Raw genomic sequence first — 25,664 nt, forward strand, 5'->3', positions numbered from 1 at the left:
CAGATCTCAATTCGTAATAGGAGTAGCATCAAATTCAAAATGCAATAGTAGGACACAGTAGGGTAGTCACCCTAATGATAACCTAATAAACCATCATTGTCAAATAGTAAATATTTTATCTACATCATTCAGTCTACCAAGTAGCTAGGGTTCCATGCAGGCAGTGTGGATCAGAGGCACAAAACAACAACACTTCATGCTCTCCTATGTGGGATCCAACATGGATGTGGTAGGTTTGATTTTACGATATGAATATAAAGTAAACAAATTGCGCCTTACAAACATGTTGGTGAACTTAAGAAAAATCCAAAGTAAACCTCATAACAATGTGTGTGTATATATCTGTAACAATGCGTGTGTGTATATATATAGTGTTGGTGGTATGTAGTTATAGAGAGAGAGAGAGAGAGAGACAAAGACAGAGACAGACAGACAGACAGACAGACAGACAATTATTTGTTAGAGAGAAAGAGAGAGAGAGAGAGAGAATTATTTGTTATAGAGAGAGAGAGAGAGAGAGAGAGAGAGACATGTATATATATTTATAAGAGACAGTCATGAAATCAATAGTTGAGGAAAAGGGGAAACTCAAATCTTTTTACACCAAGGTTAGCAATGATCCCAACTTAAACAAAGATACCAAGAGTAAGCAAAGTATGTAGAAAATGTTTATAATACATTTCATGGGAGTATAATAGAAACAACAAATGTTACTTGTAAGCGATAAGTAATGCATGATCAGGTAGCTCAAGTAATGACCATAAATAATGATGTATTATGTAATTGTGAAAAGTATTACCTTATTAAAAAAATAATCATAGTATCAATTTCTAGGACATTTACATACTTTTTTCTGCATAAAATGAGAGAGATGTTACATATAACCAATGTAGATCCATTTTTACCATGGAATTATAAAAACTTGAGAGAGATTAATTCTATTTAGGTGCAAAAATTTAACTTAGATCCAATTTAATCATGGACTATTTAGTGCCAAGATATATTAAATCTATTGAAGTGACAATCTTTTTTCAAGTTTTTCTCTCCAAAATAGGTTTCCATATCGAGATTTTAATCCCTCTTTGGGATTGGTAGATCCATGATTAAGATGGATATATGCTAATGAATAGGATATCTAATTTAATCTTGGATTTGATGTTCATATATGTATGCATGTATGTATGTATGCTAACATCTACAAATGATGTAAATCAGTGACCTATCACAAGGAGTTCCTTAATAGTGCATTCATTCATTTTCAATCGAGGTTGGATCATTATAATATTTTTCATCTATTTAAATATTTTCAAAGAGGAAAAAAATTGATTAATCAACTTTTAATGTTATTTTAACAAGCAGTCTTAATTTGAAGGATTCGGATCTGAAATATTCTATATTCATTTTAAGGCATCAAGAAACATCTTTTTGGATGTCAAAAATTTCATGCTTTTGTATTGAATCCTAGTACATTCATCTACACATACAAATATTTTTAGCAATGCAAGTATCACATCATTCAAAGTTTGGATGCGAAAGTTATGCCTACCATGTTAACAAACATGGTATGATAGGATGCCATGCAAGCCCGCATTACTAATGCAAATAGGACTATCCGTTTGAGGTGTTTCAAGAAGGTCCAAAATTGTAACTCTAGTGGGGGGTTGAGGGAGTCATACCTTACACTTTGTTGGCTATTGAATTATGTTAAATATTGGGTTCCCAAGATGAGTAGGGGTTCTATTCTATGCTATTGCATTTTGTTCCATAGTTGAGGAGAATAAATGGGAGTGAGAAATTAGAGACTAGAATAGATAGGGTTAATTTTCAAGAGAAACCTTCCAGGTCACATGTATCATGTAACTCCATAGATAGTACCTCTTTCTTTGCACTTATGTATTTCCATACTAGATAAAATAAAGAAGAGCATCCTTACCTTTATTGATCATCTGTTATAAATTTTAGCATGAATATCTACATGATTTTACTATTGTGTTGGGCATAGTGAGTGTGTTAGAGGTAGGTGGAAGGCCCTTTATGTTGGGGTTTTGGGGTAATACTCATGAAAACAAATTGTGCAATTTTTTGTGTTTATTTTTGGCAGTTTTTATCATATGGTTGTCTCTCTCTTTTTGTGTTTATTTTTGGCAGTTTTTATCATATGGTTCTCTCTCTCTCTCTCTCTCTCTCTCTCTCTCTCTCTCTCTCTCTCTCTCTCTCTCTCTCTCTCTCTCTCTCTCTCTCTCTCTCTCTCTCTCTCTCTCTCTCTCTCTCTCTCTCTCTAGTATTTTTCTCAAGCCTATTTTTCTCTAGTATTTTTGGCAGTTTTTATCATATGGTTCTCTCTCTCTCTCTCTCTCTCTCTCTCTCTCTCTCTCTCTCTCTCTAGTATTTTTCTCAAGCCTATGGTAGATGATATAATAGTGAAATATTTGCATAATTATTTCTTCTAGTGAAGGGAAATGGTGAGTAGTTTAAATATAGATTGAAAAATTCAATGGTTATAGTTTTTAGCTGTGGAAGCTGAAAATGGAAGAACTATTGCTGGAAAATATTGTCATGTCACTTTGGATATAGGCATTGCACCAATAAGGATGTCGACAAAACACTAGACCATATTGGACTAAAAAGAAAATAGTACAGTATAGTTTTGTCCCTCATATTCATTATTACTGAATGTTTTAGAGGAAATTATAGTGAAGGCATTGTGGAACAAGATAAAGACTTTTTATCAGTCTAAGTCCCTGGTGAACAAATTGTTCCTATAGAAAAATATGTATAACCATAAGATGAAAGATTGAGACTTCGTGATAGAGAATCTCAACACTTTGTTGGAAACTAGATCACTACTGAGGCGGGGGGGTTGAATCAGTAGTGTGGAACTTTTAAACTTTTTCTCCAATTATTAATCTTTTTACCATGCATGAAATGAAACACAAAAACATAGATCAAAGCATCAAAACAAACATGCAACCATAAAACCAATCAACACAATGGACACAAGTGTTTCTAGTGGGAAACCCATCCCAAGAAAAAAAACCACCCTCTTGTTGTTGCACTGCTCAATTATTTCATTAATTATAAAGAAAATTATACACGGATTAGCTCACTCCCATGAGTTGGAAGACTCGACTTCTTTCATAGTATGCTGACACTATTAGACATGAAACTATTTCTCTCTTGGATATATGGACTACCATCCGCTGAAGGCCACCATCATCAATAATCCTCGCCTGGTTACTCCTGAAATATCAATAACTCCACAAACTCTAATATGTTGGTACTATCATGACCAATGAGCCTCACTTAGTTTCTACCAAACTATCCAACCACCATTGGATGAAGAAAATTTTTCCATCTAATGAGTACACTAATCATTGTATACTCAAAGCCCCCATGCCTTCACTTCCTCCATGTGATGCTCGTTTCATCTATTTTCAAACTAGACTCCTAAAAATTTCTGAACATGAGCATTGTAGCAACATAGAACCAAAGCTCAAAAATTGAATTAAAACTCTAAATATCAATCCTTCACAAGTAGCAATACAATCTCCTCAAAACACTACTCCAAACCACATTAACTCCTCAATCACTACATAGTATAATGGCTAAAATAAACTTCGGCTATCTACTACTACATCTACAAATTTCTTCATAACTTTTTCACTAGAGAAACTTGAAGCTTGCAATTTCTTCTTTAATCTCTCACTCACACAACACAACAACTAGTTAATCATCAACTTACAATGAGCTATCTCCAATATAAATATGAACTCAAGTGCTCAACTCAATAATTACTTATAACTACTAAGCTCAATAATCCTATTCATATGCTAGATTAGATCTAGATTCAGCTCATTGACTCAATCAACCACTAACTCCACTAGCCTTTTTTTATCTTTTCAACCTTGATCAACTTCTCGAGGTGCCACAAACTTTTCCAACTATAAATCGAATTTTTTTTATCAGGAATATTTCCAAAACACAAAAATTATATCAACAACGCGAGGAATGTGAATCAATTCTCGAAAAAACCCGCAATCACACCCTTGACATAGTATTAAATCGACTGGGGTTATAACCACTCCCATAGGTTGGCCTCCATGTGCCTAAAGCCTTCCAACCGCTGCCATAGGCCTGTGTGTATGCAACTAGGGTTAAAGCTTAGTAAAACGACAACCTCTTAGCTCTAAACATCTACCACCTATTCCATCATCTTCTCCAGCACCTGAACACTCCTCCAAGCCTTAGCAATAGGTTTGTAACTAATGAAATAGGCCTAGAATGAATGAGTGACATACTAGACTTATTCTGCCAACTTTAACACCAATACCAACACCTCCAACTCCTCAATCAATAACCACAACATCTCTAACACCTATAGTAGCATCACCACCGCCTACAACAATAGCATCAAGGCATACAAATACCTCCATTAGCACTATAAGCACCTCCAACATAAGAAATTACATCTCACACATGTAGTAGCATATGAAATGTCTCCAATACATGTGGAGACATATGCAACATCTAGAGAATCATACCAACCACCTGCAACAACAACATCTCCAAGCTACAACACAACAATAACACCCATAGTAGCAACCCAATCCTCCTGTAGTAGTAGCATCTACAATCAACTAGAATCCATCACCTTAGTAGCCATAACATCATCTCCACTAGGTCTAGTCATATATATGTTGACATCAATGCCAAATATACAACACCATAAAACCAAGAATCGAACACAGATACACATGACAAGAAACACCTCCAACCTATTGACGTCAATGTAAACACTACAATTCCAACAAACTCCTCCTTTGGAATTGATGTCAACCTCCATCCAACAAGTGAGTCTGACTCAACAATCCACAATATCTTGCCCTTTGACATCAATGGAAAAGGCCCATATCAAAATTGAATAGAAATGACAATAATTTCATATGAGAGTAGGAATCCCCCTATCATGCACATCACCATGTTGATGCAACCCATGAATTATCTCCTAGAAGATAAGCATGAAAACAAGGAAACCAACTCCCAATGCCACTACCCAATGTCATGCCAACTCTGAAGGCTAAAACATGCCCCCCTAAGTATGTAATGGAACTACAATCAATACTTTATTTGCTACAATGAGACTTCTTGCCAAGTGCAAGAGACTACTCCTCATGACCATAGCTCTAACTAACTTTGGACATGATACACAATACATATATTCTTCATGGTGCATATACATAGTCGTGACAAGTACATAGGGCTGACATATAAATCCTCTATCACCTATCACCAACCATGACTTTATGGACCCAAGTTTATACCATGCACCCAATGAAGTGGTGCTACATCAAACATCATAATACATGGCGTGGACTCCATTGACCCGTGACAATACATGGTAGACATCAAGGGTCACTCCATTAGAAATGTGCCCAAAAGATGAAGCAATGATAGTATATAGATTTTACATCCACACACAATGGTTCTCTCATCAATACATACCCAATACATAAAATAACATGAGTGCATGGAATTAATGAGCATGAACATATGCTCCATATGGAAGCAACAATGAAATACATACATGGCATCCACATCAAAACATAAATACCTCCATGAGAAATAACATAATCTCTCAATGTGTAGCAGCAACATAGGGTCATCAAATCCACATCATCATGAGCCCATCAACCATCACCATACTCCACATGTGCATCAATAAGAAAATCAATTGATAGCAGCAACATAGGAATATGTCATAGAATAGTAGCAAATATATCATCACTAAGGCATAAGAAATAGATCAGTGAGCAACAAAATATTTACAATCCACATTTGAGAACAAATATCTATATATATATATATATATATATATATATATATTATGACTCATCCACATGAGTGCACAATATCTCAACCATCAGCATGCATCAAATCATGAGCAACAACAATCATATTCCTTTCTCATATCTCATCCATCCAACAACACATGAGTAACAACATATGAATCAACATGAATATCCAACACATCATAAGCAACATCATGCTTCATCTAGAAGTGAAAACATAAGCAATGAGACACATATACTCTAGATGAGCCAACTCTAACACGTCATCAAATCTCCATGACAACACATGAATGTGATCTGTCAATGAAAATACTAATAGCATGCCAAATTTTCCATGCAACCATAATATCTTGCCCAATAGGAAATGTGAGGCATCAACAACAAAAACCTTCCTAAATACAATGCCAACACATTCCAAATCCATTTGGAAGCACAAATGCTCCCCCTGAATGTGTGATCCCCCATCACACCTCAACAATGCAAATAAGAATGGCTTCCATAACACCATTAGCATCAATAAAACCAAAACATATAACTTCTCTAAAATAATTCATAGGTTTACATGTTTCTCCACTAAAAACATAATAGAATAGAAATAGAGAAAATATGAAAATAACACTGCAAAAACTAAAGGACTCCCCCTGAACACATGCATCTCCCAAAATGTAGATTTATCTTCTCATACACTTCCCATATGGATGCATAATTAAGAATTTCCACGCAACTTATAATGTAACCATATGCTCCCCTTGAGTGTGTGATCCTCTATCAATCTCCAAAAACATATATCTGCTCCAAAAACCATCAATAAAAAATATATCTAATCCAACTGATAAATAAATTGTAAGAAAATAGATCAGACATAAAAGGTACACTTCAAACATCAAAGACTCCCCTTGAACACATGCATCTCTAGAAATGCATATTTTTCTTCTCATACTCTTTCCCATATGGTTTCTCAACTAAGAATTTTGTTTGAATATCATAATGCAACCATATGCTCCCCCTGAGACCATGCAGGCCTCAATTTTTGGTGGGAGAACCTTATTTCTCTTTTCTCCTTCAAAATTTTATCCAGTGATACTTTTTCTTTCTATGTAGTTTTCCTTGCATATTCTCCTCACTGGTTGAATCTCCTAAAACACAAGGGCATTTTGAAATCATTGGACCTACCACCAATATTGTCACACACAAAACATGTAATGTGACCAACGAATTGAGGAAGAGCTTGATATATTTTGTTGATCTAATTTGTATTCCTTGCATGTGCCCTGCAGTCAATAACCCTATAGCCAAAATCATTGCATGAGAAACAATAACCATAAAATGGGCTATTATACCTGAACGATGGAGTTTTCCTTCACATGCATGCTTGTGATTGCTTCTCCTTCGGTTGTTCTTTTTAATGAGAGAGTTTAATCTCTCCATTTATGCAACTAGTTGCTATGTGTCCATGAACTCCACAATTATAACACTTGTCAATTCTATATTTCCTCTATGGATTCCTTCTCTTCTTTTGCTGCTTCTTGCATGGCTCATGGATCTCATTACTTTTGTTGCAACTAGGTGCTCCAATAATTTTTAATTTGCTTTTATAAGCTTGAGCACTAATTTGAGCCTCTCCAATTCTGCCTTCAAACTTTGGAATTCATCCTCCAACTCATTGAACTACTTCCTCATTCCAATCTCAATCTTCATTCCTTCTTGTAGCTAAAATTTCAGATCTGAAATTTCTTCCTTGAATGCACACTCCTTTTCATCAAATATTTGCAGCAACATCTGTTGATCTTTGTTTTCTAACATGAGTCTTTGAATCTCAATTTCTAATGGATTCACCTTGTATTTCTCATCACTTTTGGAATTCACACTTTATCTATCACTGCAATCACTAGTGCCATGATCTTCTTGTGAGGAGGATTGATCAGTTGTTGCAATAAAAGTACAATCCCTTGCATTTTTCTCCATTTCTGAGAAATACAATTTTCCTCCAAGATACAAGTTTTGCGACATGTCCAACATTCCTTTGGAAGACTCACAATGATTCACATGCATGCTATCAAATTTACTAATGTTATTCAAAATAATCTTTTTCGCTAAATCATTTCATTTATCTATATCTCCATACTCAACTTCTAGCAAAATATCTTCATCAATAGATAAAAAATATGAATCCCAATTTACTCTCCAAGTTGCAAATTTACCTTCATGAAGTATTAGAATACCTTGCTGATACATTTTAGAAAATATGCAAAGCATTATGCCACAATCTCCAAGATCCACTCTCCAGCTATCAAAATGCATCGGAGGGCCCCACTCTGATACCTATTGTTGAAAACTAGATCACTACTAAGAGACAGGGGTGAATTAGTATTGTGGAACTTTTAAATTTTTTCTGCAATTAATAATCTTTTTACCATGCAGGAACTGAAACACAAAAACATAGATTAGAGCATCAAAAAAAACATGCAACCATAAAACCAATCAAAAAAATGGACATAAGTTTTCCTAGTAGAAAACCCATCTCGGGATAAAAACCATCCTGTTGTTTTCGCACTACTAAATTCTTTCATTAAGTATCAAGAAAATTATGCATGAATAATCTCACTTCCATGAGCCGAGACACTTGACTTCTTTTACATTATGTTAACACTATGAGACATGAAACAATTTCTCTCTCAAATCTACATACTACCATCTGCTGAAGGCCACCACGATCAATGACCCTCACCCGATTACTCATGAACTAACAATGACTCTACAAACTTTGATCTATTGGTACTATTGTTATCACAAAAAATTGATCATCTAGCCATAATTTACTAGATAGGTCGATGTACACCATGTAGGGCCAATTTTACCATAGTAAATTGCTTTGAGTGTGAGAAATTACTTAACAAACCACATTTATTAAGCAATTTATAATTAAATAAATCACTATTTAGTTAATTATCTTCTAGGAATAATTAATTAAACCATTGTTTAATTAATATTCCATGTCACATTTTACCCAATTATGAGAATTAAATAGATAAATCATTAACCATCTTATTTTTTCTCTAGGAATCATTAATTAATCACTAATTAATTATTATTCCTTGTCAAGTTTGACTAAATCCCTTAGGAATAATTAAATAAATCATGATTTGTTTATTATTCCTTAACCATATTTCTTGAGATGATAAATAAATCATTTATTTATTTATTATTTCTAAATAAAAGTTTAAATACTTTTTCCATCTAACCAAATATAATAAAATATTCCAAATTGTTATTTGTAGATTGGGGTTAATAACATTTTATTATTTCTCATTATTTAAGGATAACCTAATATTTTGTTATAAAAAGAAGGGTTTTCTATTCATTCTTCACTTTCGATTATTTTTATTGTTGCACTCGTTGTTGTAACTCTAATTATTATCACTGTCGCACACCATTTTTGTTTTCCATTCGAGTTCTCACTGAGATCAAACATTTTATTTACTAGGTTTTACACATTATAGAGGAGAGAGACTCTACAAAAGCTGAAGACATTTGAGGATAGCCAAGATCCCATCCCATAGAGGGGGACTGGTAACATTATTTGTTCTCATCACAGGTGTTGTTTAATAAAATATATTCTTTATATATCTAGTTTCCATTGGATTATTGGACTTTTTACGCTTATTTCACTATTCCATTTTGTTGTTTAAGTATGATTGTGGCATAGATTAGGGATTTGGCAGGTTTTGTTTCTATCATTTGTCTATAGATCTAGAATTTTTAGCATCCATTTATGTTGTTAGGATTGTTTGTCCTCCACAGTCTTAAGTGATTCCTTTTTGTACACATACGAGAAGAAAACACAATAACAACTTTGGTGACTCCATTGCGTTTTAATTCTAATTCAGAAACCTGGGTGATGTTCAGTTTTCAGGTTAGCGTTTTTCTTTTTTCAGTCTCTTCATGTTGTTTACTAGCTTTCTAACATTAGATCACTCAAATTTCTGACTTCCGTAAGTTTTCTGATCTTTTCTGCAAGTCACAAGAACCAACTGCAATAGAGACGGTAATTTTTTTTTAGACTTACTGACCGAGAATTAAGGAGCAGAAATCGCACATTTCTGCCCCAAAAGTGTGATCTAGAGGTCCAGAGTGTACTTTCTGACCCAAAAAGTACAATCACCCACGAATCAGGTCAATACTTGTGATTTTTAGGGTTTCTGGGATTTTTTATGATATGTTTCTGGGTTTTACTGAGAGTTGTCTATTGGGTTGGTTTACCACTGTCCTAGCCCATTTAAGCCTTTATCTACTCTGATTTTCTCGTTAAAGTGCGAATTAGCCCCTTAGGGCTTCTAGTATGCTTCCACCTTTATAGGAGGAGTTTAGTTGAGTAAAAAGTTTGATTTTTTGTAGAGCTTTCAACCACATCTTCTAGATCTATACTTTTTTGTTTCATACCTTCAAAGATAGGTTGTTTCCATCCAAAGTTTGGTTTCAAACCTTGTTTGGTCATTTTCCTTAGGATCCCATTGACTTCCCTAGGTTTCACACCCATCTCCCTATCTTTTTGAAGTGATTTTCCTCCCTGGCTTTTGTTGTTACTGCACAACTTTCCACCAGTGTAGTGTCATTTGATCCCAGTCACACCGACGCTTAGAGCTCTTGCCCTTTTTTGTTTTTTTTTTTCAATTGATTTCACCACCAACCAGCACAATGTTTGCAAACATAGTTTGGGTGGGGTTTAGATAGTTGATTTGTTGTTTATTTTATGTTTTTAATTTCAATTAATTTCAACAAACTTTTTCTTTTTCCAAACACGATCTAGGCTTAATTAATAAAAAAACTTACACACATAAGCATAGCTTAAGCGAAGGGTGCTTAGTTTACACCACTAATCCAAGACTTAATTAATTTATCTCCTCAAACAGAGACAAAAACATCTTGTTGATCTCCGTTCACCATTTCCATGTCACTTGTGTCTTACAACCATTGCACCACCAAGGTGTTTGTTTCAGAGACTCTTAGGCCTTAATCCCCAGTTTCCACTTGGTCATATTACTCCTCCCCATTGGGTTTGAGTTCATAGTCTCTCGAGTCCCCATACCAACTCCTATTCTAGTCCATCTGATTCCTCATCCAATTCCGAGAATCCTTCACCTCATACCATCATCATGTCAGGACCCACTGCAGGTGCAGGAAACCAACTTGGTGTTGGCTCTGGCTCTACCCCAGAAGTCACATCTAGCAAAACCATCTCAAGAACCATTCTGGTAGCTCCTATGCTACCTTTCATGGCTGGGTTAATCCTCCATAATTTTAGCTAGTTGATAAATGATCCTATACACCACGATGCTGGTTGGCTAACTATGCCGACTAAGCTCCCCTGTGACATTCCCATGTTTGAGCGTAATTCTGAAGAGGACCCCACCAATCATGCACGCTCCTTCGACATGTGGTGTTCATCCAATTCCATCACCAATGACTCCATTTGTCTTCGGTTGTTCCAACGCACGCTCACTAGAGATGTCGCAAAGTGGTACATTGATCAGCTTGTTGCTTCTCATTCCAATTTTGAGACACTTTCTAAAGCATTCCATCATATTTTTAGTTACCTCTTCGATACGACGCTGATACAGTTCTCTTGACCCCATTCCGTCAGTCCTCTCCCACTCATCTTTCCAATCATGTTCAGGAATGGCGTAGAACGAGGATCATGTGTCCTGCTCCACCCTTCGAAGAAAGTGTCTACCTCGATTGGCTTCTTAGGACTCTTTTATCGCCTATTGCCAAAGATGTCACGTCTCATTTTCCTCAGACAGAGGAAGAGGCTCTCCAGACTGCTCTGAGATATGACTTGATTTATGCTCAATTTGGTTATGTCTATATCATTATACCAGACCTCCCCCATCCTAGTGATTCCAATTCACTAGGGGCATCTCACACCGCCAACGGTATCATTGGAGCTATTTCACATCCTTCATGATATAATCAATAGAGGTATGGCTATTCGTAGGGGGCACTAGTTCCTCTAACGATTATGCCCCTCCTGCCAGCAACGTGTATTCAAGACAAATGACCTCTTATGCATTCACCCAACCACATCAGTAGATGTCAGGGTCAGCTAGTGCTCAACCTATGTACCGGATCGTTGCCCCTTCACCATCTTATACCTATGCACCAACGAGTGCTCCATTAGATCAGGCATTAGCGCAACAATCTCCCATGCACCCTCAGCCCCAATAGTCATTGCCTCCTAAGGGTCAGGTGTTTGCGTAGGAGAGTGCGACCAATCCCCAAAATTCAAAGAAAAATAATAAGGGGAAAGGTAACAAGGGTAACCAGGGTAATCAAGGTAATCAACCTAGTGAAACCCACGGGAGCCAGCCTTACATCAACAACCAGCAATAGGGTGATCAACCCAAGCAGAACAAGGCTATTCGTAGGAACAAGACTTATGCATGTTGTGATGTGCATGGCCATTATACACATGAGTGTCCCCTCTTACCTCAGATGCACCAAATGTGGGAATCCCAAGTAGCTTCTAGAGGTCAACTTCCCATGCAACAACCGCCTCAGAATCCTGCGCCATCTCAACCGGTCATGCTCACAAATCCTTTCCCTTAGCAAGGATTTGTTGCTACTCAACCTCAGAAAGGTCAAGCAGCCCACCTTCCCCAACCTTCTGATCTTGGTGACTACCAAATCCTAATGATGAATTCTGACAAGGACAATACCTTTGATATCAACTTACAAACTCGATCGCATCAGTATGACAAGCCATCGACCTCATCTACCACTGAGTCCAAAACCAAAGCAACCTCTTATGACAGCAAATGGTCCGTTACAGATCCCTCAACCTAAAGTTGAGTCAATTTCTAAGATCCCCAAGGGACCATTATGCCGTAATGCGGCTTAACCAAGCTACCCATACATACAGCATAGTAGGTGACTTGGTACAATCACTTACTACCATGTTGACACTGGAGGTACTCTAGTCATGCCCATCTCAAAAGAAATCTCTATTAACTACTTCGAGCATAGTAGATCCTTCAGACGATCGTTTTATTGTCTTCCCTATTGATTCAGATACCAGTTTGAGTCTGTAATGCCATCATTTCCAGATGCATTATTGACGAAGGTGCATCCACTTACGTGATGTCCACTACTGTTTGGAAGTAGCTTAAGTCGCCTGAGCTTTCCCCATCCACCATCACTTTGTGTGCTTGGGATGGTCACTCCTCCCAGCCCCTTAGCATGTATTGCAATTGTCCAGTGACCCTTGCAGGCAAGACTGTTCATGTAGACATCGAGTTTATTGATGCCCCTCTAGATTACAACATTCTCTTGGTCGTAGTTACACTTATGCCATGTCTGCCTTCGTGTCTACGTTTTTACGCAAGTTGTGTTTCCCCCACGAAGGGAAGATCATCATTATCGATCAGTTGACATACTACGAGCCAACATCCTTGACCTCCCCCGAGTCCATTATCTCATCAATGTTCGACAAGAAGTCTTCTACCCCTCTCATTGGTTTTTCACCTGGAGTCTACAAAGATTCCTCAATATTAGGTGATTTCCCCGGTCCTCCCCCTCATATCTCTGAGCCTAGCTCTTTGACTGTTTGCATATTACAAGCGTCACTCGCTGCTCACAAGTAGTCTACTACATCTGATCAACAGGAAGCTCCTTAGCACCCTATTGTTACCATCTCAACCGAGCCATCCGCATCCAACCCGCGAGGACCTCCTTCGTTTGTGGGTGCCTCCCCTCTATTCCCACTAGGAATTGTTCCTCCAGGTCTTCACCATCTAGGAGCTTTTTAACTGGGACATTTCCCTGTAGGACAGCTAGCTTTATTGTTTCCTCCAACAAGAATCTTTTCTGTCGCTGTTATCGCTTTGTTGGTCCTCCCAAATATGACTTTTGCGATCCCAGTGTGGCACATTGATCCCCCTGCGAACACCCAGGTTCAACCGATCCCTATGACCCCTATCACTGCTCCAGCTCCACCACAACCTCAACAGGAACCTACTCCTATTACGAAAGCATCTGGACAGGGGGGAAAAGCCAAGAATAAGGAACCTAAAGACAAGGCTCCCCAAGAACCTCCAGCTCCCAAAGATCCAAAGTCGACACCTATATGCGCTATGTATGAGGTTATTGGGCATGCCACCAATAACTTCCCTAAGCTTTCTCATCTCAAACCTTTGGTTCATGAAGCGTTCATTGAGTCAAATATCCCTGAGGTCAAAATTACCTTACTGGGACCTGCGAAGAAACTCAAAATGTTGCGCACAAATCGCCCTTGTGCCTTGTATGATCATTACGTTCATTATTCCCATTATTTACCTCATCGCGAGGGATTGCGCGATTTCCTCCAAGTTCTTTGCGACTTCGAGGCCACTCGTAGTGTATCATCTACTCCTCTACTTATGGATTCTGGTACCACTAATACACTAGAATAGGGAGACTCTAGTCCCACCATCGTGATACCTCGCCCCGATGTCAAGATGACAGACTCCATGGGCCATATCCTTTACATGTCATCATCCTTGATTTCCACGTAGGAAAACCTTTCTGAGGTTCATGTGCGTGCTTCTATTGAACCTCCTTCATCGAAAGCACAGGTCTCACCATCGGTAGATTTTTTATCTACTAGCTCATTGTCTACCATTCCAGATGATGCGCATGTGAACTCTCTTTCTCAAGACGATGCGCCAGGTACCTCCACCGCATCATGTAGTCAATCTTCCTCCCGACTACCCATATTCCATTCTGATGAGGACATGATGGAAGCCATGTCTACCCCTGATTATCCTTGGGATGATATGAACCATCATGCATACTTCCTTCCATACTTGGAGTCCAACACTCTAAATACATCTAGTACACCGAGAGAATACTGGGGGGAACATAATCCCCTACATCTCCTATGGAGGATCTCGTGCCAAGTTGGGCTGAGATTCTTGAATCCCTTTTTCAAGCACTCAGAACATAATAGCGCTCCACAAACGCCTCCTAATAGGGAGCATCATTCCCACCTTTTCATACCAGATTAGTCCCCTCCATCACATATGCTTACGGGAAATATTCCATGCTTAGGGGCATAATGGTTTTCCCCTGGCCATATTAACATAAGTCTTGGCCTAGATCCCACCGAATCTAGGTATGGTCGATTATCCTCTCATTCCTTAGATAGTTTGTCCTACCGGCCTCTTCGGCGAGTCATATTCACATCACATATCGTAGACATTTAATACCATATATTTAAATATTCTATGCTATGTCCACATAGTCCCCATGTTTGACTTAGTGGGTGAGGATGATTCTAGACCTTCTCTAGTAGTTCATTCTTGTTTTCCTCTTCCCTTAATTCTTCACTAGGAACCATCATTCCAGGAAGCATTAAGGCCATCTTTAGACAAGTAAGGCCACTTTCCTGAAAGTCACAGACCCTAATTCTCATGGTTGGTTTTTCCGCTATGATCTCCACAAGATTGAGGGCATTTTCCTCCTCTCCAAATTCACCATAAATCACTTAGAAAATGAATTCAAATTGGAGGTAAAACATCCTTTTATAGAAAAAAACAATTTTTTTTGTCGCCCTTTGCGACCAAATCATAGCTCAGTTTAACAAACCTCTAACACCATTGGAATGATCTCATTAAATACTATAATGGGCCTTTCTCAATTTTTGATGATTTAACACTTCACCCAGAAACCATTTTCCCAAGAAGGGTCATTTCGTCGCCTCCTAAAATCAAATTTATTTATATGTGACTCTTGTGCCTTAGGGATGACCTTCCCTTAATTCTTTTTGTCTCACGTGTCGATTTTCATCATGAGTAACCATCATTTACTCTTGCTTTCATGGTCCCCAGCAGGCCTATTCTCTGTGGCACTGTCATCGAGTCACCCTTGTCAAGAGCATCCGCGACGAGTCACCTTTTCATCCATGGAGTCTGTTTCAGATACCATTATCTCATGTCACAGTATTCCATCCATCTTTGCATATCATTCATCATGTGTTGCCCATTTTGGCCTTCAATCATACTCTCCACCATCCCCTCTGGAGTCACGTCAGCCACTACCAGGTCAACCATGCCCTTTATGGTCTGACAAGGGAAGTCATATGTTTTTCCCTCAGTCCCATCTTTCTTATTATCCCTCGTGTCAGTCCATCAGTAACATTACTATTTTTCCTCGTGCCTTAGTTTAGGATCCTCATTGCCTTACCTATGGCGGGCCCTATTCTATCGACATCGGCACATTTATTCCAGAAGAATGACTTACAGGACAGTGTATCTTGGTTCCAGCTTCCATTCTTGTTCGATACCTCGGATCAAGAAAAGGGACTCAGTATTTCCCTTTGACTTGGTTGTTTCATGATCGTGATCCATAGACTTGATGGTCTAGTGATGCAACAGATTGTACCAGTGGTTCCTGGGTATGTGTGAGATGTTTCAAACCTCATGAGGGAGTGGCCCTTTAGGTAGCACACCACATGCCCAGACGACTTCATATTATGCTACAGCCTTAGATGCAGTTCCACAAAAGTAATGGGTACAGTTTGTGTTGATTATAATGTTCATAGCATGCACGTCTCCTTCAGATGATCCATTCTATTTTGTAGAGCCCTTCCCTATCCAACAAAGATTCTTCGTTTGTTCTAGCCTCCCTCCCACCCATTCTTTGAGGGAAGGGCCATTATATCTCATGTACTCAGATGTTCTTGTATTCAGTCTTGGCTCATGTTTTTCCATTAGCACTATGTATATGGGACACATTGTATTATTTTCTGGCTCATTCATGCCAGCATGTCATGTACCATTCAACATGTATTTTATTGCTCAGTTTCACGTTTATGGGTGCATCATTATTTTTTTCCTAAGTTATCTCAACAAGTATAGGTATGCCTCCCCTACCTCACTGAGATCCAGTAGGATAACATAAAATGAGACTTGCATTGGTCTCGCCCCCCTGTCCCTATCCACTTTCGCATCATCTCCATTTCTCTCTCTCTCTTTGACTCCACTTCGTTGTCTAATGATTGTGTCCTTACAATGTAATTTGGTCATATTCTTTTCTCCTAACATTCGTAGGTTAGGGGCAATCTGTTATCAGAAAAAATTGATCATCTAGCCATAATTTACTAGATGGGTTGATGTACACCATGTAGGACCAATTTTACCATAGTAAAATTTCTTTCACTGTGAGAAATTACTTAATAAACCACATTTGTTAAGAAATTTATAATTAAACCCATGAAGAATAATTAAATAAATCACTATTTATTTAATTATCTTCTAGGAATAATTAATTAAAACATTGTTTAATTAATATTCCTTGTCACATTTGACCCAATTATGAGAAATAAATAGATAAATCATTAACTATCTTATTTTTTCTCTGGGAATAATTAATTAATCACTAATTAATTATTATTCCTTGTCAAGTTTGACTAAATCCCTTAGGAATAATTAAATAAATCATTATTTGTTTATTATTCCTTAACCATATTTCTTGAGATGATAAATAAATCATTTATTTATCTATTATTTCTAAATAAAAGTTTAAATACTTTTTCCATCTAACAAAAAATAATAAAATATTACAAATTGTTATTTCTAGAATGGGGTTAATAATATTTTATTATTGCTCATTATTTGAGGATAACCTAATATTTCGTTATAAATAGATGGGTTTTCCATTCATTCTTCACTTTCGATTATTTTCATTGTTGCGCTTATTGTTGTAACTATGATTATTATCACTATCACATACACCATTTTTGCTTTCCATTTGAGTTCTCATTGAGCTCAAACATTTTATTTGATGGGATTTACACATTATAGATGAGAGAGACTCTACAAAAGCTGAAGACATTTGAGGATAGCCAAGAACCCATCCCATAGAGGGGGACTGGTAACATTATTTGTTCCCTTCACAGGTGTTGTTTAATAAAATATATTCTTTATATATCTTGTTTCCATTGGATTATTGGAGTTATTTATGCTTATTTTACTATTCCATTTTGTTGTTTAACTATGATTGTGGCATAAATCAGGGCTTTGGCAGGTTTTGTTTCTATCATTTGTTGTAGATCTACAATGTTTAGTAGCCATTTATGTTGTTAGGACTGTTTGTCATCCACAACCTTATGTGATTCCTTTTCGTACACATACGAGAAGAAAACACAATAACAACTATCATGACCGATGAGCCTCACTAAGTTTCTACCGAATTATCCAACCGCTATTGGACGGAGAAAACTCTTGCATCTACTAAATCCACCATTTATTGTATACGCAAAGTCTCCATGCCTTCACTTCGTTCATGCAAGCCTTGTTTCATCTATTTTCAAACTCGACTACTAAAACTTCCTCAACATGAGCACTGCAACAACATAACATCAAAGCTCACAATTCTAAATCAAAACTCAAAACACCAATACTCCACAAGTAGCAATACAATCTCCTCAAAACACTGCTCCAAACCACACATCAACACCTCAATCACTGCATAGTATAATGGCTGAAATAGACTCCATCTATTTGTTGCTACATCTGCAAACTACTTCAAATATTCTACACTAGATAAACATGCAGCTTGAAAGCTGTCACTCACACCACACAACAACTAGACAATCAACAACTCACAATGAGCTATCTCCAATATAAAGATGAGCTCAAGTGCTTAACTCAATAATTACTCAGAACTACTAAGCTCAACAATCCTATTCATAACCTAGATTAGATTCTGATTTAGCTCATTGACCCAATCAACAACTAACTCCACTAGCCTTTTTTATCTTTTCAATGTTGATCAACTTCTAGAGGTCCCACAAAGGTTTATGACCATAAACCAAAAGGTTCTGATAAATGATGTCGCCAAAAAAAAATATCGCTCAACATCATGAGGAATGTTGAGAAATTCTCTACAAAACCCTCAGTCTCACCCTTGATACAGTCTAAAATTGACTTGGGCTATAATCGCTCCCATAGGTTGGCCTCCATGCAACTGGAGCCTTCCAACCGCTCCCATAGGCCTCAGTGCATGTGATTGGGGCTCAATTCAGTAAAATCACAACCTCTCAGCTCTGAATATGTGCCACCTATTCCATCATCTTCTCCAACACCTGAAAAATCCTCCAAGCCTCTGCAACATGCCTGCAACTAATGAAATAGACCAAGAACAAATCACTGACATGCTAGACTTATTCTGCCAACTTTAACACCAAGACTAACACCTCGAGCTCCTCAAGAAGCAACCACAACATCTCTAACACCTCTAGCATCATCTCTGACACGTGCATCAGCAACATCAAGGCATCCAACTGTGTCCATGACTACTAGAAGCACCTAAAACACAAGAAACTACATCTCAGACATGTTGAAGCATATGCAATGTCTCCAAGACATGTAGAGACATATGCAGCATATAGAGAAACACTCCAACCACCTGCAACAATAACATCTCCAAGCTACAACACAACAATGACACCCATAGCAACAATCTAATCCTCCTGTAGCGGCAACATCTACAATCAAATGGAATCCATCACCTCAATAGCCACAACACCATCTCCACTAGGTCTAGTCATAGATATGTTGACATCAATGCCAACTATACAAGACCATCAAACCAAGCATCCATCACACATACACATGACAAGAAGCACCTCCAACATATTGACATCAATTCCAACACACTTCCAATACTAAAGTAAGTTAGTTATTCTCTATTAATATTAAGGTTCCATATGAATATAAGCATATCTTATTGTTATTTTAATACGAATCTCATATATAATTTGGTTGTGAGAATAGATAGTAATGCAACTACTTTAAGGTTTGACAATATAGTCTATAGTCTCATCCTTGTTTTCAGAGGAGAAGAGACAAAAAAAAACAAGTTTTGTGAAATAATGTGGGAATGAAATCATGTAAGAAAATGTGATTCTTACTGTTTTTATTTTGGAGTATAGCACATTTTATAGACTTACAAAGTATCCTAAGAAATTTTCAACCTTTTTAGGTACATTTTCTAGATGTTTTTATCAAAATTTGTTAGGGATGTGTAATATGTATAATCGCAATGAAATATATATAATCACAATGCCTCGAGGATTTTGTTGGGAGATGAATCCATTTATATATTCAAAATTGTAGTTTAAACAACAACAACAAAAACACAATGTTTTTCAAAAACTCTCACTACCAAAAATGTCAAAACTTTACTTAGATTGAGTCAAAGAAGTGTAGTCTAACTGTTTAATGTTTTCTACTTTTTCCAAGCACATTTATCCTATTGAGTTTGCCCAAAATCTGCTAGGAATTTCTTGGAATTCTAAGTCTAATTCTAAAATTTGCATAATCTCAATGCCATAAAAAAATTTGCGAGTTGAATCCATTTATTTACTTAAAAAATACATTTTAAATAATCAAAATTCACAATTTAACCAAAATATCCTCACTAAATTCGCACCAAAAATTCAAAATGTGTAATAGTAAACTATATCATTCCAAAATATTGATTTCATTTTTCTAAATTTAAATGATTTAATTATTTTAAAATAATCCAAATACCTAAAATATGATATAAACCTTAAATAAATTAAATAACATATATTATATTATAAAATAATATTTACTAATCCAAATATACAAGAAATTTCAAAAAATAAAATAAAATTTAAACGTGTAGATATTATATTTAAATATTTTATTGAATATAAAATATAATAAGTTATTATGATTCCCAAGAAAATGTGTGAAAAATAATCATCAAAACCACTTTTTCGTAGATATTATTTTTCTCAATATTTATTTGTCCTAAGTGCGATTTTTTGGAAGTTTTTCTGGTCTAATTTCTCTAAAATCTGACAAGAATTCATTGAAATCACATGCTTAATGGGTAACCCTAGCACAATAAAAGTGTCATAAGGTTTTTCAGGGTGTTGAATCCATATATACAGTGAAAAAACTAATTTAAATAGCACAAATCAAGATTTGACCTCAAATTTTTCCCCTCGTTTCCAACACCAGAAACTCTAAAAACTCATACTAAAAAACAACTCATTTATTTAATATAATAATTTGTCATGATTAATAGAAAATGTGTGAATAAAAATATGTTTATGATTATAGAAATGTTTTTACATAAATTGTAATAGTTTCCTCATGATAATTAATGAGAAAAACCTGTGGAAAAATAGTAACTTGTGACAACATTGCAAACAAAGAAGGATGAGGTTACCCTGATAGGTTATGGTTACGTGGAAAACCCTGTTAGTATAACTGGAATAATTGTATTGACTGATTAATCCTTTTAAAGCGTGCATAACATGACCCTGTAAAGTGGGGTTGGTATAGTGGGCAATCAGACGCTCAACCGTAAAGTTAATCTTTAAAATCGAAGGTATTCATTTCAAAAGTATGGCCTTAATTTTGAATGGTCGCAATAAAATTTGAATTCAAGGGGGAAATAATTTTTTTAAAATGAATTTAGATGGTTTGATAATAATATTATTATAATTTTGTTTTTATTTTTTTTATTAAAAAAAAATATATATATATATATTTAATGTTATTAAAGAAGTAAAGTTATAATGATATTTTATTTTTAAGTTTATCACAATTTTATTTATTACTTTATATAAATAAAGTTTAGAAGAAAGTCTTTTGGATTAATCACATTTATAAGATTTGGTCGGTTTCAAATCAGCTAATATGGTTTATTCTTAGGACTAGATGAGAAATCCATCGATCATAAAGAATAAATCAAATTTTCAAAGTGTGTGGTTATTACTCTTCTAAATATAATATTATAATAATAATAATATATTATTATTATTATTATTATTATTATTATTATTATTATATGTTTTAGAATAGCAATAACCATATATTTTCAAAATTTGATTTATTATTAAAGTTACGATTAACATGTATGGTGTTTTTAATGTTTATAAAATAACATATTTGCCCCAAAAAATTTATATTTTCTATTTTTTAAAATTTTAATTTATAAATATTAAAAAATATATATTTATATTTAATTATTAAATTTATTTTTTTTGTATGTTTGGTAAGACTATATTTTTATCATATCTAATATATCATTGTTATCATGTCTAATATATCACCTAAATCAAGGCGGGAATTGAACCAGTGACCTCACATCAAAGAGTGCCTTAAGAAAACAATCAATCACCATTTATCCAACACCCCATGGACAATTATTAAACTCATTTTAAAAAAATATAAATAAAAATTTATTAAATAATAATGACGATATAAAAAAGGTTTTATTAAATGATAATAATAGTTATAATGAGATTAATATTGATTCGTTATATTTTAAGAAGCTAACTAATTATGAAATATAATTATTTATCTCTTGAATTAAAATTTTTTAGAAGATTGTCATGATAGGAAAGATTGAACCATGGTCAACCATGGTCCAACGCCACATTGTGTCTCAATATGGAAAGCAATCATGGCTAACCATGCTCCAACATCACAGAAAGATTGTATCAATATGAAAATCAATCATGCTCAACCATGGTCACATTCCGACAAAGATTATATCATGTTCCAATTTCTCATTGTGACAACCATGGTCCAACATCACATTGTGACAAAGATTGTCTCAATATGAAAATCAAGCATGGTCAACCATGGTCCAACGTGGCATTATGACAAAGATTGTCTCAAGATTGGGTATAATATTATTCCCTTGGTTTTATAATACATTAGCTTTTTAGTATTAATTCCTTAGGTTTATTATTCGTTTGGGTTTATAATATCAATCCATTAGGTTTATTAATCTAAGGGTTCATATTCCTAGGATATAATATTATTCACAGGGTTTATAATATTAATCATAGGGTTTAATATAAGTCCCTTGAGTTTATAATCATGGTAAACCATGGTCCAATGTCAAATTGCAACAAAGATTGTCTCAATATGAAAATCAACCATCGTCAATCATCGTCAACCATGGTCGATCACGGTCAACTATGGTCCACCGTCACATTGAGACAAGGATTGCCTCAACATGAAAATAAACCATAGACAACCACGGTCAACCATGGTTAGTCATGGTCAAACATTTTCAACCACGGTCAAACATGGTTAACCATGGTCCAATGTCACATTGTGACAAATATTGTCTCAATACAAAAATCAATCATGGTCAACCATGGTGAACCATGGTTTAATTTCGTATTGTGACAAATATTGTCTCAATATGTAAATCAACCATGGTTAACCATGTTTATTTTAGTATTTATAATATTTATCTTAGGGTTTATCATAAGATTTCTCAATTTGAAAATTAATCATGGTCCAATGTCACATTGTAACAAAGATTGTTTCAATATTAAAATCAACCGTGGTCCAATGTTGCATTGTGACAAAGATTATCTCGACATTAAAATCAATCATCGTCAACCATGGTCAACCATAGTCCAATGTTGCATTGTGATAAGGATTGTCTCAATATGAAAATCAACCATGGTCAATAACCATGTTTGTATTGTGACAAAGATTGTCTCTTGGTCCAACATCACATTGTGACAACGACGGTCAATCATTGTCCAACATCACATTGTGAAAAACATTGTTTGAATATGAAAATAAATCATGGTCAACCAAAGTCCAACGTCTCATTGTGACAAATATTATGTCAATGTGAGATTCAACCATGGTCAACCATGGTTAATGATGTTTACTTTAGATTTAATAAAATTTATCTTAGGGTTTATATACCTTGGGTCAATAATATTTATCCTTTGGGTTTAATATTCTTCCCTTGGGTTTATAATATCAATCCCGTGGGTTTATCAATCTAAGGGTTCATATTCCTAGGGTATAATATTGTTCATCAAGTTTATAATATTAATCCTATGGTTGAATATAAATATTTTGGGTTTATAATCAATGTCAACTATGCGCAACCATAGTCCAATGTCACATTGTGAAAAATATTGTCTTGATATGAAAATCAACCATGTTAAACCATGGTCAAATGTCGCATTGTGACAAAGATTGTCCCAATATGAAAATCAACCATGGTAAAACATGGTCAACCATGTTTATTTTAGGGTTTATAGAATTTATCTTAGGGTTTGTATACCTAGGGTTTATAATATTAATCCCTTGGGTTTTTAGTATTAATCCCTTGGGTTTATTATTCCCGAACAATCTGTTGGGTTTATTAATCTAAGGTTCATTTTCCTACTTTGTAATATTATTCATTTTCATACGGTGTAATTTAAGGGTTCATTTTCGTACGATGTAATTTTAAATTTATGATGAAGATGTATGAGTTTTTTATGTTTATAAAATAAGAGATTTGCCCAAAAAAAATTATATACTCTATTTTCTTAAATTTGAATTAATAAGTTTTAGAAGAAATATTTACTTTTGATTATTAAATTAATTTTGAAAAAATATAAATAAAATTTTATTAAATAATAATGACGATATAAAAAAACTTTATTAAACGATAATAATAGTTATAATGAGATTAATACTGATTTATTATATTTTAAGGTAACTAATTATGAAATATATTTATTTATTTTTTGTATTAAAAATTTTAAAAGATTGTCTCGATATGAAAGATTGGACCATGGTCAACCATGGTCCAACGTCACATTATTAGAAATATTGTGTCAATATGAAAATCAATCATGGTCAACCATGGTAAATCAATATCAACCATGGTCCAACATCGCATTGTGACAAAAATTTTCTCAATATGAAAATCAAGCACGATCGACCATTGTCCAACATCACATTGTGACAAAAATTGTCTCGATATGAATTTCAATCATGGTCAACTATGGTCAACCATGGTCCAACAAGGCATTATGACAAATATTGTCTCAATATGAAAACCAACCATGGTAAACTATGGTCAACCATGTTTATTTAAGGGTTTATAACATTTATCTTAGGGTTTATATACCTTGGGTTTATAATATTAATCCCATGGTTCTATAATACCTCAGGTTTTTAGTATTAATCCCTTAGGTTTATTATTTATTTCGGTTCATAATATCAATCCGTTGGGTTTATTAATCTAAGCATTCATATTCCTAGGATATAATATTATTCATAGGGTTTATAATATTAATCCTAGGGTTTAATATAAATCCATTGAGGTTATAATCATGGTCAACCATGGTCCAATGTCAAATTGTGACAAAGATTGTCTCTATATAAAAATCAGCCATGGTCAATCATCATCAACAATGGTCGATCATGGTCCAACATGGTTAACCATGGTCCAACATCATATTGTGATAAATATTCTCTTAATATAAAAATCAATCATGGTGAACCATGGTTCAACATCGTATTGTGACAACTATTATCTCAATATGTAAATTGACCATGGTCAACCATGTTTATTTTAGCGTTTATAATATTTATATTAGGGTTTATCATAAGATTTCTCAATATGAAAATCAATCATGGTCAATCATGGTCCAATGTCACATTGTGATCAAGATTGTTTCAATATGAAAATTAACCATATTCCAACGTCTCATTGTGACAAAGATTGTCTCGACATTAAAATCCATCACGGTAAACCATGGTTAACCATAGTCCAATGTCACATTGTGATAAGGATTGTCTCAATATGAAAATGAACCATGGTTAACCATGTTCCAACATCACATTGTGACAAAGATTCTCTGAATATGAAAATCAATCGTGGTCAACCATGGTCATATTGTGACAATGATTGTATCTTAGTCCAACATCACATTGTGACAACCATGGTCATCAATGGTCAACCATTGTTCAAAATCGCATT

This window comes from Pinus tabuliformis, chromosome 7 (assembly GCF_031772625.1).
Source record: "Pinus tabuliformis cultivar Carrire ecotype Pingquan chromosome 7, CPIR1, whole genome shotgun sequence".
Taxonomy (NCBI): domain Eukaryota; kingdom Viridiplantae; phylum Streptophyta; class Pinopsida; order Pinales; family Pinaceae; genus Pinus; species Pinus tabuliformis.